At 46.9% G+C, this 13,983-nt stretch overlaps 1 protein-coding gene and 1 pseudogene across 1 annotated transcript in view; both read left to right on the top strand.

Annotated features, from left to right (window-relative positions):
- Stox1 (storkhead box 1) overlaps positions 1-13,983 on the top strand; it is a 63,113-nt gene that overhangs the window by 15,432 nt on the left and 33,698 nt on the right. The window lies entirely within an intron of this gene.
- On the top strand, positions 11,044-12,136 carry LOC103733769 (annotated as a pseudogene).

The raw sequence follows: 13,983 nt of genomic DNA, 5'->3' as shown, positions 1-13,983 counted from the left end.
TTTTTTGGTCTTTTTGAGACAGGATCTCCCTGTAGCTCCAGCTGTCCTGGAACTCACTATGTAGACCAGGCTGGCCTTGAACTCACAGAGATCTGCTTGCCTCTGCCTCCCAAGTGCTGAGCTTAAAGGCTTGTGCCACCACACCTGGCTTAAAAATTTTTTTTTTAAAAAAGAACAGTAATTGGGGGTGGAGATAGAATATTAAAGAAACTAACTTGTGGGCTGGCAAGATGGCTCAGCACTTAAGAGCACTGGCTGTTCATGCAGAAGACCAATTCCCAGCACCTACATGGCAGCTAACAACTGTTGGTAACTCCAGTTCCAGGGGATCAGACACCGTCTTCTGTCTTCTGCAAGGATTATACAACATAGGTACACTTACATATATGCAGGCTGTGCACACATACACATAAAAAATAATAAAAAAAATTTTTTTAAAGAAAACGGGCTGGAGAGATTGCTCAGCAGTTAAGAGCACTGGCTCCTCTTGCAGAGGACCTAGGTTCAATTCCCAGCACCCACATGGCAGCTAACAACCATCTGTAACCTAGTTGCAGGGGATCTGATGCCTTCTTCTGACCTTCTCAGGCATTGCATGACATGGACGCAGGCAATACACTCATACACATAAAATATAAATTAATTAATTAATTTATTTATTTATTAAAAAAGACACTAACTTGTTCATTTTCCCTTTCCTCCTAGTTTTGTTCTCCAGGAGGGGACTACAGTCTTCCTCTCAGAACCATCAACTTTTTTCCCTTTTTGTTTTTTGTAGGATCTCATGTTGCCCAGGCTGGCCAAGCTCATTATGTAGCCAGGGCTGGCCTTGAACTCTGTCTTCCTGCCTCCACCCTCCAAGCATTGGCATTATAGGCCTGTGCCACCTCCCTCAGCTAGTTTCTTTTAAAAAATATTTTATTATTTTATGTGTATGAGTGTATTGTCTGCATGTCTGTAAGTGTACCCATGTTGTGCAGTGCCATGGAGGTCAGAAGAAGGCATTGGATCACTTGGAACTGGAGTTATAGACAGTTTGTTAGCCACCAAGTGGGTGTTGGGAATTGAACCTGGGTCCTCTGCAAGAGCAGCCAGTACTCTTAACTGCTGGTCCATCTCTTCAGTCCCCCTCAGCTAGTTTCTTAGAATCTTTGTTATATAACAGCATGAAAACTTGTATCGAAGATGATTGTATTTGGCAGAATTTCTAGAGGAACAGAACCAATAGCATCTATAAATATTATAGAAAGAGCCTAAAGTTAGTGGCGTGCTGGAGTAACATGTACCAAGCCCTGGGTTTGACCTCTAGCACCACATAAACTGGGTGTGATAGCACATTTCTATATCCCAATACTTGGGAGAGTGGAGGTAGGAGGATCATAAGTTCAAGGTTACCCTCAGCCACATGAATTTGATTCCAGACTGGGTTACATGAGACCCTCTCTCCAAATATTAAGTTGGGATGGTTGTACACATCTGCACTCCTAACAATCGGAAGATAGATACAGATTTCTGTGAGTTTAAAGTCAGCCTGGTTTAAGAAGTAAGACCCCGCCCCACCCCCACCCCAGTCTCAAACAATATTAGGGGGCTAGAGAAATGGCTTAGTGGTTGAAAGCACTGGCTGTTCTTACAGAGGACCTTGGTTTGGTTCCTAGTACCCATATGGCTGCTAAAAATCATATAACTCCAGTTCTAGGGACTCTCAGGCCCTCTTCTGGCCTCCATACACAGGTAGTACACTTACATACACGCAGGTAAAATGCTCATACACATAAAATACAAAATAATAAGGACATAAGAAATACATATGTTTGGGGGCTGGAGAGATGGCTCAGCGGATAAGAACACTGGCTGTTCTTGCAGAAGACCTGGGTTCGAATCCCAGCACCCATGTGGCAGCTAACAACTGTCCGTAACTCCAGTTCCAGGGGATCCGACAGTCTCTTCTGTCCTCTGCAGGCACTGCACGATATGGGCGCACTTACCTACGTGCAGGCAATACACGCATACACATGAAATAAAAATGATAAATAAAAATTTTTTTGGTCTTTCTGAGACAGGGTCTCCCTGTCTCAAAAAGCCCCCCCCCAAAGAAATACAAATTGAAAAATACTATAAAAGGATATTTATTAACTTGACTTACACAGCTGGTTTGAACTGATGCTTCAGCAGTCCCAGTTCAGCACTGGAGGGCCCTAGAGAGTCATTGGTATCGAATCCATCGTGGAAGGCTAAAGAAACTAGATCTGATGTTGACAGCCATGATAGACTTACCCAGAACAAGGGAAGTAGACATGTAGGCTGCGTTTTCCTCAGACCTCTGTGAGATCTGGGCTACATATGGGACAATGCTGCCCAGGTTTTCTCTGCTCAGTTCTCTCTGGAAACATCCTCATAGACATGTGACTCCTAGGTAATTCTAAACCCTGTCAAGTTGACTAATATCACAGTATTTTGTCCAATTTACCTGGTCTCTGATAAAAACAATTCCAGTTGGGACTGGAGAGATGGCTCAGTGGTTAGGAGTGCTTGCTGCACAGTCCGGAGGACCAGAGTTCAGATTCCAGCACCCATATAATAAACTGAGTGTCCTGCAAATGCCTGTGATGCCAGCTCTGAGGACTCTGACACTCTCTTCTGGCTTCATGTATGCATGGGTGCATGCACTTTCTCATACATATGTACATAAATAAAAATAAATCTTTAAAAGAAAAATTCCAACTAGGTGTGGTGGTGCATGTCTATAACCTCAGCTTTTGGGAGGCAGAGGCCAATAGATCTCTATGAGTTCAAGGCCAGCCTAGTTTATGTAAATTCACTATGTAGTGAGTTCGAAGCCAGCCAAGGCTACACAGTGAGACTCTGCCTCAAATCAAAAAAAACAAAAAATCTACTTGTGGGCCAGTGAGATGACTTAGTAGGTAATGGTGCTTGTCTCCAACCCTGAAAACCTGAGTTCAATCCCTAAATCCCACATGGTAGAAGCAGAGAATCAACTTCTACAAGTTGTCCTCTGATCTCCATATACACTTCCTAGCACATGCCCCTGCCCTCATATACAAATAAGTAAATGCAATAAAATTTTAAAAATTCCAGTTCTGAAATAATACAATGATCTGTCAGATGATCATCTCCCACCAGGATCTAACACATACATAGACTATGCAGTGTTACAGAACAGTGGCAACTCTCTTAGCCCTGCACTATAACTGTAATCTGCCCAGTTAGCTAGTCACTATCCATCCTAGAAATAGAAACGGCTATAAGGAGAGAGTGACAAAGGCTAAACCAGGCCAACAAATTTTCTTCAAACTAGTTTCTTGAGAATTTTAGCTCTCTAGAATCTTTATTGCACAATAACAGCCTCCAGGAACCAGCTAGAACAGCCACCCTTGCCTCAGACAGTGGGTATAGTTTACCCTGTACCAACTGGTACTGGACAGTAACTCAAGGGAAGTCCAAATGGCTCTTTAAGCCCCAAACATGGCAGCAGGGATTTCCCAATCTGTAGGAACTCGTTGACTGTCAAAGAAACCAAAAACTTAACAAATGCCAAACAAAGGTCAGTGTACTGCAGACAAAAGGAATGGTCTCCAAAGTCATTGAGACTCAAGGCAGAGGTCATAACCTCTCTTTCCACTAGTGGGGTAAGTTTTATAGGTAGTCAGATCCCGGAGTGGGAAAAAGAGGTTTGAAAACCTCAGGAGATGTACGCTGGCAACTGCTAGGATACCCCCATGGCACAGACTCACCGTGGGTTGTCTTCCTAATAATGGAAGTCCCGTGGTGGCACCCTCGAGGGCCCTTGTCTCTTGGGATGCCAGAACCCTTTTTTTCCTGTCAAAGCTGTGACCAGAGCCTAAAGGGTGTTTTTTTGTTTGTTTTGTTTTGATCTACCAAAATTGCAAAACAGGTGGGTGAGACAGGTTTCTTCAAATCTGAGCTTGAGGAAAATGGGGTAAACTGTGTCAAAAACTGACACTTTTGAAGAAGGCAGATTTGCATGACTTCTTGTGGGGCCATGGGTGGAAACACCCACTCATTCCTGTCCCAGGTAAAGTGCTTTGTCCTCAGGCCACATCTTTTGACACCTTGGCAGGGTGGAAGGTCAGGTTCTGGCCTACTATGTTGCCCATAGAACACACTAAGTACTAGTCAACAGATGCAGTCAAGGGGAATTGGGAGTGTCATAGGTGCTCTCTCCTTAGATTTTAGAATATCATGTGAAAAGAAAGGGTTAGTTTCTGGAAGGAGTTGGAGGCAACAGATCCTTTTTTCCCTTCACTGTGTCACTTTTATACCAGTGCATATAAAAAGGAGCAAACTGGGTGTGGTGGCATACACCTTTAATCCCAGCACTCAGGAGGCAGAGGCAGATGGATCTTTGTGAGACCAAGGCCAGCCTGGTCTACATAGCGAGTACCAGGTCAGCTATGGCTACAGGGAGACCCTGTCTCAAAAAAGACAAAAACATACATGCAGGCAATACACTCATACACATACACTAAAAATAGCAAATAAACTCAAAAAGACCAAAAAAAAAAAAAAAAAAAGCCGGGGGGCGGGGGGACAAGCCATTTCCTTCAGGTAAAGCATTGTTTAGATGACTTCCCTATTTCTCATGTGGCCTCAAAGCATTAGGTAAATATCACAAATGCATATTTTTGTCTGCTTTATTACCAACTGATACCTGTGAAACCAGGAGTCAAAATCCCTCCCTTTGGCTTCTCAGGCATTTTGGTCACAGCTGCACAAAAGTGATTAATACATATAGGTAGAGACTGGAGGAATTGAAAGTGCTGGTGTCTTGTCTCTCCTGGTGAGATGAGGTAAACCTTGACTGAGAACTGAGTCAGCAGGAATGACTTCTGACCACACTCTGGAGTGGGAGCCAGAGCCGCAGGCTGTGTGTGGCGGGGAACGGGTCAGAACTCAGTTGTCACAAACTCACTATTTTTCCCAAGTTTAATAAGTTTTCTTGAATTTGTCTTCTTTTTATTGTATGCCTATAAGCCAGGCATGGTGGCACATGCCTTTAGTCCCAGCACTTGGGAGGCAGAGGCAGGTGAATTTCTGTGAGTTAAAGGCCGAGTCCCAGCACTTGGGAGGCAGAGGCAGGTGAATTTCTGTGAGTTAAAGGCTGGCCTGGTCTACAAAATGAGTTCCAGGACAGCTGGGGCTACAGAGAGACCCTATCTCAAAAAGACCCCCCCCCAAATTTTTTTTTCCATTATTATTTTTTTGGTTAGGACAGTGTGTGCCAAGGTAGTGTGCCAAGGTTGTGTGCCAAGGTAGACATGTGGTGCTCAGAGGAGAACTTGTAGGCATAGGTTCTCGCCTTCTGCCATGTGGGTTCTGGAAATAATACTTAGGTCAGCAAGCTTGGCAGCAGCAGTCTTTACCTGCTGAGCCATCTGATGCCCCCTACTTATAGGACTTAAATTTCAGAATGAAATGTCCTATTGACTCCTCATCAGGTTATTTAAGACACCAGCTGATCAAGTCAGGCTCCTGAGTCCAGATGAGCAATCGGAAGAGAGTGAGGGCAAAGAACTCCCAAGCAAAGGAGAAGGCCCAGAGCTGGAGCCCAGAAGGAGAAGTGACAGTAGAATCCCTGGAAGATTGGGAAATGGTAAGCCTGGAGCAGTGCAAAGAAGTGGTTGAGGTAGCAGCAGTAGAGGAAAGGGTAGCACTGGAACATGGTCAAGTCAGGTGGCAGCAACCCAGGTCAAGGTGTTGGAAGGTACAGACCGGCAACAAGAAATCACTGCTGAAATTCGCGGATTGTCTTCAGATGACAGGAGGTTCTGCTGAGACTCAGGTGAGGAGCATTAATAACCTTCGATCATTGGATGACAAAGTCAACCTCTTAGTTAACAAGGTTGAAAAGACTGAAAAGAAGTTGGAGACTCTCACTCTCTCCTTGTGTGCTGGGACAACGGCTCCCCAATCCAAAGTCAACCTGTCAGTGGTCCTGCAACCATCATGACAAAAATAGACTCATGCAACCCCTGCCAACATAGCTCCTCCAAGGCATCAAGCACATCCAAAAGCTCAGACTTCTGGTCATCATTCAGTTAAGTTGCTTTATGCTTCTGCCCTGTTAGCAGTAATTTCGGACATTTGTAGGACCACTGCGTTACCTACATTCAGGCAATGTGTCACTCTTAAACCAAGCAACCATGTACAGTCTTATCAATCGGTTGAAGGACAGCATTAACTGACACTACTGATAGACCCCAGACAAAGATCAACATTGTCAAGCAGATCTCAAAGAACCTACGCTTAAGAAAAAAATTATTTTTTAATGTTTTTTCACCAGCTTTCTTTTGCTGAAGAGTGGGGTCTCTGGAGTCTCTCATGCTGACACCCTGAAGTGGAACCAGATTACTTATTAGCTACATCACCCGGGAGCAACAGATGGAAACCTGTTACACAGATGACTGCATACTGCCTAGGCATAGAACTGACCAGCATCCATTTTCTCTGCTGTACACAGGACAAAAGCAATCATTTCTCCCTCTCCTTCCCAAAGGAGGGAGGAAAACCTTTGCTGCTAGGAGACAGGATTAAAAGGATCTGGGTTTTCTCTCTCCCCCTTTGGAATGTAAACATATCTCTCCAGAGGTCAGCTAAACCCTGGTGGCTCCAGCTTTTTGACCTAGAGATGTCTCTAGGTCTCCCAGTCCCTTGAAATGTAAACACATGCACCTAGGGTTGGGCAAATAAGTGTATATGGAGTTCTCTGTATGACTGTAGCTGAGTCTTCCAAGCTACAGTTTCTATTCAGTGCAGAAACAATACTCTTGTCTGTCTGCATCACACAATTCTGTCTCTTGGATTTCTTACAGTTGACTGCTGGTAAATTTCCCATAATATTCTACTCCATTGGCCCTTTTCTCCCAATTTGAATAACAGGTGCTAGGACAAAATCCATTGGGTATGTCTTAAATGGCACCTACCTAGCTATTGCCTGCAAAACTCCAAGGTCAGCATGAGGTCAATTCCACTGTCCTGATGTCAGGGATGCCACCTAGGAGTGCAGGAATGGGTTCATCTTCTCTGCCAATTAAAGAATTAAGAGGCAGGGCCAGAGCAGGTAAGCTGTAAATCTCACAGCTGCCTGGAAAAGAGGAGGAAAATAGAAAAGAGAGGGAACAAAAATCATGCAGCTTTGGATATGACGGGATGGAGGTCAGCCACCTGTGGCAGGCAGTGACCCAGCAGAGAGGGGAGCTTTAGAACAGGAGTTAGAAAGCCCAAAGTGTTAGGGAGCTTAAAAGCCCACTTAGGTAGGCTTTGACCAGCACCCAAAAGAAAAGAGAAGAAAAAGAAATAGCATTTCAAGGCAGGTAGACCCAGCAGGGTGACTGCTAGGGACTTGAGTAAAGCGTGGAAATTTGGGGAAGGAAGAGTATATTGTCTCATGGTGAACTGGCCCTCTTAAGGGTGATCCCCTAGCCAGGTTCCTGCCCTGCCGTGCCTCACAAACTTAACCCTTGAGAGGGGAGACAAGGGAGATTCCATTCTTTAAATTGACTTTGTTCTCCATCCACGTTTCAGGTTTTAATCATTTGAACAAGTCTCATTTACTATAAAGATCTACTTTAAAAGCCTGTAGCTTTCCCAGGTTGCTGTTTTAACCTGGTTCAAGATGTATACACATGTATAGCTGGATGAGTATGTGAATAACTTGACTTCCTAGTATAAAGGGCGTCTGTAGTTGGGTGGGGGTATGCTAAGAATGCCAGCACTGGTGTGTGTGGGAGATGCAGCTGAGGAAAAAATTATAAAGAATTGAAATATTTTCTATCAAAAGATTACTTTGTAATCCTCGTACACACACCTTGTAAAATTTTAGTTTACACAAAAGCCCTCTGCATTCCTAAACTTGATAACCCAGAGTAGCCAACCCCTTCCCAACTTTTCCTCATTTCTTTTGTACAGATTCTTTTAAAACCAGGCAACCACGACTGTGAGGTCAGACCCCAGCCAACGGGGAAAAGACACAGTAATCTTAGGTTAAGATAAAAACCTATCAAATTTCCAGCTCAGCGCTTGCTCTATACCTGAATGAGGCAACACACCCTTTTGCAAAAGTCAAATCAGCCTTGCTTTGTCCACATGTTCTTTGTGCAATGTTGGAGGAGTCTTTGAACCTCATATTTTATTTCCGACACCCTCATCCCAACCCCACTGACCAAACTTGACTTTGTTACAAAAAGAATTTTAGGTAAGTTTGTATGAAGCAAATTTGGGTTTATTAAGTAATGATATAGAGGTAAGGGTGAGGAGGTAATAGACAGTTGAGATTAAACTGCCAGCTTAGAGAGTCCAGTCCTAAAAATAGCTAAGTACGTGATTTTGTGGCTTTTTAAGTTGCACTGCTCAATAAATGTATTTACAATCAGGTTCAAACATAGCAGAGTTTAAAAATTTAGTAAAAAATACATAAGCTGGATAGTGATGTAGCTAGGTTGATAGAATGTCTGTCTAGTGTGCATGAAGCCCTGGGTTTGGTCCCCAGCACTGCATAAGCCATGTGTGGTGCCTCTAATCCCAGCATTAGAGGGGTGAAGGAGGAGGATCAGTTCGTTATCCTCAGCTACATACCAAATTCGAAGCCAGCCTGGACTGCATAAGATTCCTTCATTCTCTCTATATTTCAGTCCTGCCTCAGGAAGAAGGGCACTTGCAGTGGGTTTCAAGAACAAGGTAGTGTGCTTTCTCTCTGGGAGGAGGGCTCCAGGGACAGATTATGAAAAACAGAGCTCAGAAACCCTTGTCCCATCCCTCATGGTCTAAAATTCCCCTTCCCTGGTGCCTGGCTCTTTGCTTTCCATCTGTTGCTTTCCCTTTTTGCCTCCTCTGAGTCACCACAGCTTTAACTCTGCAGTTTTCCCTGTCACTCTCTTATCCAGATCTCTTGTCTAGAAGGGTTGGTTATAAGACAAAACCTCTTCACAGAACATTTCCCCACATTTTTATTTTTTAACTTTTCTTTGCATTTATTTTGTACTGAACATACCCCTCTGCCAGAAAGTTTTGTCTTCAGTCTTTTCTGAGATGCCCATCTGTTCTGTGCAGCCTCTCCTAGTTTAGGAGCAGCTTGGTCCTTTTCTGTGGGGATTATTTCAGCGTGGCAGGGGAGTATGGGGTGTATCTTGGGTGTTTCATTCATCCATATATATTCAGTAACCAAAGAATCCGCCTCCAAAGCCGCAAGGTCAGCATCACGTTGTTTTTTTTTTCCCCCACTCCACCACTGCTGCACATTGGCCTTCTGGCTGAGCGTAGCCCGGGTGGTGTGGGTTGAGCCTCTTCATAGGCAAACTTTTGCATATCAAATGTGTGCCATTTTCACAGATAGCATTTTACTCTGATGGGGGGAGAGAGCTGTGTCATGTTCTGAAGTGTCAGGGCAGAATTCTGAGTTAAAACACCCCTCTCAGTAGACCTCTGCTGCCCTCCATCTACCTGCACCCCTTTGTCTTCATCCAGTGATCAAATTTCTTCTGAAGGTGTGCCCACCGGAAGCTGAGTGCTTGGAATCAGTAGTCACTGTAGCAGCTCGCCGTCAGGTGATCTCTGTAAGAACTAAAACCGGCGAGATGCCGCCCCAGCGCTTCCTGCCCGGTGCAGTGTGGTGGAATCTGACCACGAGGAGCCTGCCGGGCCTGGAGGCGGCAGAGAGGCCCAGCGCGCAACCCGGGCAGCTTATGCAGCCTCGGGTGCTTCTGCTCTGCAAGACGCGCCATCTCATCGCGGAGCGTGCCCGGGGCCGCCCCGTCTGCAGCGCCGCTCGGTGCTCCGAGTGCCCCCTCGGACCCTGGTCCGGAGCCCGTGGGCGCTCAGAAGTCAACCCCGGGTCTCGCCACCGCAACCGCATTGGTGCCGCCCCCGACAGCGGCCTGCGGCAGGAGGCGGCGGCGGCTGCGACCCAGGAGGACGCTGGAGTCACCGAGGCGAAGCCAGAGTCCAGGCGCGCACGCAAGGAGGAGGAGGCGACGAGGACGACCTCAGGGCTGTGGCCACCTCCTTGGACAGCCGCTTCCTCAAGTTCGACATGCAGCTGGGCCGGGGCTCCTTCAAAACTGTCTACAAAGGGCTGGACAGGGAGACCTGGGTGGAGGTGGCCTACTGCGAACTGCAGGAAAGAAAACCGAGGTCCAGGGCAAGGAAGGATTCACATGAGTCCCAGACTCGAACTTAGCCTTGGATTCCTACCCAACCCTATGGGCGTGCAGGGATCTCCGGGCGCCAGCTGCTGGGCGTGGTGCCGGTCTCCCACACACGTCGCTGGAGTGCGGCGGGTCCGGCGGGCTGCGTCTGCTGGGGTGCGCGCGACTCTACTGATCACTGCGCTCCCAGGCAGGTCCCTGCTTCTCCACGTTGTTGTGGGTCTTTGCTACCGGGGCTGGCCCGGTCGGGTTCCGTCCCAATTTCCACCGTGCACTCTCTAAGTTCGGGACCCGTCAGCTGCTGGGTCACGAGGGGAGGTGCAGAATGGCGAAAGCTGGATTACTGTGAGTCGATGTCTGAAGGATAGTGCCCCCCCCCAGGCTGGATCGTAGGCAGTAAGACACAGAACTCAGCTCAGTCAGTGGTACAGCCCCTTTATTCAGTGACTTAGCTCGGCTCCAAGTCTCGGTGATCCAGCTCCAATTATTGAGGGGAAACCAGGATATTTTATACTATGGGGGTGGTAGTAAAAACCTTAGCTGATAGGTACTTTGTGGGATACCCTATTTACATGTAGAGGTGGGCTCCTGCCAGGCTGCCAGACTGTCAGAAAATCCAACAGGAAAGGCTGGCAGTTCCAGAGCCAGAGGCCATGGCTACTTCAAAAGATGAGTCAGGAAGATGCTGGGAAGGCACCCTGCTGATAAAAGGAGTCTCTGCATTTGAAGCCGAGCCCATAGGCTATCCGGACATGGAGAGACAGCTACTTTACACAACAGGGGTCCCCAACACAGCCCCATTCCACTGTCTGCCTCCCACCGGGACCCAAGCTCGCTTACTGGTGCCCAGTGCTGAGCCATGACCATCACCTACACGGACTACATGGCCGATGCCTACCTGGGCTCCTTCTTAAGCCTGCTCTACGAAGTATTCTATGGAGAATTTTTCATCTTCATGTTCCTCTACTATGGCATTCTCTTTTTCTATAGGATGACCCTCTCAGAGGATCAGCAGATGATGTTTGAGAAGCTGGCTCTGTGCTGTGACAGCTACATTCAACTCATCCCTATAACCTTTGTGCTGGGTTTCTACCTGACTCTGGTTGTGACCCACTGGTAGAACCAGTTCAAGAGCTTGCTGTGGCTGGACGACCCTGGTGTTGTGCTTTGTGGAGGGCAAGGACGAGCAAGGCCGGCTACTCCGGCTCGCACTGGTCTGACGTCATCCTGGGCCAAGTGCTCATTATGTGCAGTGTCAACACTGAGGTCTACATGTGTTTTCCCAGTCTCCAACACTTGGTGCAAGCAGGTTTTATGACCCTGGGTGAACATAAGCAGTTTCGGAAGTTGGGCCTATCACACAACCCATTCTGGGTGCCCAGGCTCCAACCGGTTAATGAAGACCTGGATTGGAGGTGGAATCCGGGACCCTATCATGCTCCAGAGCATGACCAACGAGATGAGCATCCTGCATAGTCAGTGTGGACAGCTGTATGCCTGCAACTGGATCAGTATCCCACTGGTGTACACACAGGTGGTGACAGTTACAGTGTACAGCTTCTTTCTTGGATGCCTGGTTGGGTGGCAGTTTCTGAACCCAGCCTAGAACTACCCAGGCCGTGAGATGGACCTTGTGGTGCCTGTAATCACAATCCTGCAATTTTTATTTTACATGGGCTGACTGAAGGTGGCAGAGCAGCTCATCAACCCCTTTGGAGAGGATGATGTCATGTTATGAAACCAACTTTATCATTGACAGGAACCTGCAAGTGTCCTTGTTCTGTGTGGATGATATGCATCAAGACCTACCTCCATTGGAGGGAGACATGTACTGGAATGAGGTGGAGCCTCAACCCCCCTGCACAGCTTCTTCCGTCCAGCACCGGAGACCCTCTTTCTTGGGTTCCACCTTTAACATCAGGGATGATGCTGGCACTTCATCTTCTTCCTAAGCATGATGCTTCTCAGCCGGGTCCTCACCTCCATGGATGCCAACAGGATACTGACTCGGAGCCACACAATTGTCTATACCCAAGAGTATGTTCCTGGACAGTCTGGCATGTAATTCAGAATCGAGAGTGCTAAGTCCTGTCTGAATTCAAGACACCTATACCTTGCTGTCTCTCCTCAACTAAGTTTAGTAAATATACTCTTCTAGGTGGGAAAAAAAAAAGAACCAGAACAGAAACAAGCCAGAGGCCAAACGCAAACAGTCAGTGGTGATGACATCTCCTCTAGAGGAGACCCAGAACCCCATCTGACTCAGTCTACACAGAGAGGATAGATGGGCCACATGTCTAGCCTCAGCTTTTGCTAGAATTCCTACCAGGCTTGGTCAGCAGTGGCCTCATTGGAGAATAAGCCTTTTTGTGGGCATCTATGTGCCACCCATCTGGGACAGGTTCCCAGCATTCACTAGCCCCCACAGTTTACAGCTCCTCAGTGGGGGGTGTGTCTGAGTCCTGCTCACTGAAGAGGGGGACCATGCCTACTTAAGAGCTTTGAAGAACTGAAAACCACATAGGCATCCATGTGCCCAGACCAGGCAATGGAGGGAAACCCTATAAACCTAAGATTCACACACATCCCTACTCCCCAAACTTCAGTGGCTTTTCCTTGCAACAGAAGGGGACAGCTGTCCCCTTCTCATGCAAAGCTTGCTGATGAGGCCTTTCTAGAAGCAAGGGTTTTGTTTTTGTTTTTTTTAAAGTCTCATCTTTCAGTCATAGAATTGAGTTGCTCTCAACATGAACATCTGATCTGAACTTATTAACTATCCTTTTCATAAAAGTCCCCTGTCCTGAAAGTGTACCTGGATCTGGAAACTTCTCCCCTCTCATGCTCTCTTGCTTACTGCCTTTCCTTGGGCAGAAATATGGAACTCTAGATGGAGATTTGTTCTGTCTCCACACTTAGCACTCTAGACTGCAGGCTGCTCTGTCTGGATGGGTTAGAAGCCAGCAGTTCCTCCTACAGCATGCTGGAGCCCCAGGATGGCAAAGGCAGGGGAGCCCCATGAACTCTTTGCAGCCTCTGAAATTCTTTCAGCTTTCCTGAATCAAATGATCCCTTCCCAGCACTAATAGGAGGATGTAGCAAATATTGAAGTCAGTGTTGTCTATACTGTCCAGTGTAGACACAGGGACACAGAATAGTACAAAACAGGCCAAAGAGCTGACCTTTGCCACTGTAAAGTTTTGCATACATCCCCTAACAGTTAAAATAGGCTTTAGGGAGATCAAATTAGACCTGTAGGGGGGAAGTTGTTTCCTCCCAGCTAGGATTGAATGCAGAACTGAGATGCAGCATAGGTGGTAGAGGGGCACTCTAGGCCCAACTCCACCTCTTGATCTGGTGCTCAAGGAAGATTTCCCCATGTATTCCTCAGCTTCTCCATCTGCCCTGTGGTTCCTGTTCCCCTCTCCTCACAGAATTGTGAATAGTACCCAGCTGAGCTATCAACACATTGGAATACCCTCTACCATCCTGGTTCCTCTATGTAAAAGACTAGCAAGTTCCCCTTAGATCAGCCAGGGCAAAAAGGAAAGTAAAGTTATGGGGAGCAAAGAAGTTTCTCCAAGATAGTAGGCCTTCCCTGAACGGCTGGGCATCCTGGCTATGCAGTCTTGGACCTGGTCCAGCTGTGGATACTTATTAATCTTTTCTCCCAACTATGGCCTACTGGCCCCTTTGCCTTCCACCTAGAGGAAAGAGCTAGATTCAGAGGTGCAAATACCTACCAACAGACTTCCCAATCCTTCAACAGGTCTGTGCCAGTTCCCATGATATTGCTCAAATC

Source organism: Nannospalax galili, unplaced genomic scaffold (assembly GCF_000622305.1).
Source record: "Nannospalax galili isolate Female #2095 unplaced genomic scaffold, S.galili_v1.0 scaffold156, whole genome shotgun sequence".
NCBI lineage: Eukaryota > Metazoa > Chordata > Mammalia > Rodentia > Spalacidae > Nannospalax > Nannospalax galili.
This window is presented reverse-complemented; position numbering and strand designations above follow the sequence as displayed.